The following is a 2845-nucleotide window of genomic DNA, read 5'->3' on the forward strand; positions in this document are numbered from 1 at the left end:
TTATTTTTCATTGTATATAAAAATATGCAAGGCAGTAAAATTGCCGCTCTTGTTTGCAGGATATTGATAAGTAGATGAAACATCTTTTCATGTTGTTTTTTTGTTGTCATGACAACAGCATTAGGAGATAAACATAATTTATTTCACTTAATGGATCCGTTCACACTGCAGCCTGAAGTGACTCAATTCCGATTGTTTTTGACGTAATGCCACCTGTATCCGATCTTTTCATGGCAGTGTGAACAGCACAGGTCGGATTCTTTTTCGAATGTGACCCATATCCGATACGTATCCGATTCAAATGCGACCTAACATTCAGGTCGCATTCATCCGAACTGAACGTCACTGATTCTCAACAAATCTCACTATTCTGCGTCCTGATAAGCGCAAACGGGAAGAAAAACAACAACCATGGCGGAATATATGAGGATTAAGTTGTTAATATGCTGCTCCAGCCGGATAACAACTTCAAATATGTAAGCTAAGCTTCACCGTTAGCCTCCATGTTTACTTCCACAAACACTGAGCACTTCTTCTTCTTATGGCGGTTGGCAGAACACTGAGAACGCTGACGCTATTGCGCCCTCTACTGCGCATGCGGGACACTTTCAGGTCGTTTGCCCGTTTACACTGCAGAACGCATACAGGTCGCATTTACTGGCAGACCTCAGTCTGATTCAGTACTGATTTACTGATGAATAATTTGCTCAAACAGTCCAGAATGACAGGCAGCACAGCACAGCAGAAGCTAAGGCTCAGCACCGGTAACAACTGTATAAAACGTTAGACTGAAACGAAGAGCTGATGCCGACACAGGACTATTCAGTTCTATGAAGATGCTGTCAGGTATTGTTAGTTTATTTCTAATTTTAAACACATGTAATAATAGTGCTGTGTTAAAGTAAAGACCATCACAGTGAGTTTATTTAAAAAGCAGTTGCTGCTTTGCTCTGATGAAAATCAGAAAGACGTGACAACAAAAGAAGCAAGAACATCATAAAAATAGAAAATACTACATGCAAACGTCTCAAAGAGAAAGATAATAAGTCCTAAAAACATGTTTTAAATTTCCATAAACAACATAGACATAGATAACGTTTTTAAGGTGTCATGTTTATTATTGCTTTGTTGTATTTGTCCATTTTAAGTTATGACAAATGTCAGAGACTCTTCTATCATTGACTAAAAGAACCAACAGTCTGAGCTGAGATTAGCTCCATAAAATAACTAATTTAAGTTTTAAAGGCGACTGAAGAGTAAACTGGCTGCTGCTCTGATGGACTTCCTCTGGTGGCAGCTGAGGAAACCTTTGACCCTGATGAGGAAAAAACAGAAATTCATTAGAAAACTGCAAGTAAGTTGAAGATTTTATTTCAGCTTTCTTTTGGAAAGTTTATCAGCTTTTGACATCAATTATTTCTGATACAGTTGAAGCTGTTTGTGTTTTTATTGCCAGTATTTGTGAAGAAATGGATGCAGAGCTAGAGACAGTTCATTCAGTGAAACAGCAGCTCTGTTTTTCTGTTTAATGTCAGGTTGATTTCTATTGTTGTCTATCTGAGCCCCGTGTTGCAGCCTGTGGTTTGATGGTGTTTGTTTTTAACTGATGAGGTAAAATTACTCCTGGTGCGATCGATACGTCTGTCTGAAAATAATTCTTGTCAAAGTTAGCCTGTGAAACTGAGCTAATGTCACGGTGTCTGCACCACAGATCTGCTTAGACAATAAAAATACCTTTCCTCTTTATCTCAATGGTTCATTCTCAACGTCTCCACATGCACAAAAAAACAAAGACATGCAGGAACTGAATGTCATGTCTTTAATAAAACTAAACACAAACTCTCACCTTTCCTCTTTAACAAAGGCATAATTTGTGTCCTTTGGATCATATTTCTGCAATTTCATTTTTCAAGTCTGCAATGAAAAGAGGGGAGAAAAAAATGTACTGGTATATATTGTCAATTTTAATAAAAGTTATTTATGAAACTGATACTCTGTCCGTGTTGTAATTAAAATGCTAAAAATACAGAGAATACAGAGAATCTCAAGAGGTGAGTTAGTTGTACCCATTGATGGCATAGAAACTTTGACAAAGTAACTTTAATCAGATTACTGATTACTTGATTTGGAAAGTAACTAAGTCACATTAAAAGTAACATTTTAGTTACTTTCAGCAGCTGCTAACAACACGCTCCAACACCTCTGAAAATTATATTGAGCTTTGCCAATATTTACTTGCAAGTTATTTATAATAGTAACATCAACAATGTGTCTCCAGGTTGAACTGATTGTTTAATGGTTACAACAGTACAAAAAAGACTTTAGTAATTTTCCCATGTTTTTTATGTTCCACTGTTGTCTGTAAACTCTCAGTAGGATTATAGATCCCCCCCCCACCCCATCTTCCTGCCCCAGCCTCCAGGTTCTGCCTTACGGCCCTCAGTGATTCTTGAGAATAGGGACAAAATGGGTTTTAATTTTCCCCAATTTTTTATTTTTATTTTTTTCATTATTTCTCAACCTTATGCATGCAAATATGACAAATAAAGTTTAGGAAATGTAAAGATGCTAAGGTGCAGGCTCCCAGTGACAACATTTTTAAAAAAACAAAAACATTTTTAATCGACCTGACCCAGAACGTTGTCATCACCATCTGAAAAAAATAAATAAAAAATAATTTTTAATGACCCTATTAGTGATATTTTATTCATTTTTACAGACAAATGCTTCTCAAGAAACAAAATAAATATTATTTAAAACCAAAAACAACAAAAAGTCCATCTGACGGAGTTGACACAGAATTAAAGCTGGTGACAAACTAGTCAGTAAAATAAAATTCATTGAA

Source organism: Poecilia formosa, unplaced genomic scaffold (genome assembly GCF_000485575.1).
Source record: "Poecilia formosa unplaced genomic scaffold, Poecilia_formosa-5.1.2 Scaffold645, whole genome shotgun sequence".
Lineage (NCBI taxonomy): Eukaryota > Metazoa > Chordata > Actinopteri > Cyprinodontiformes > Poeciliidae > Poecilia > Poecilia formosa.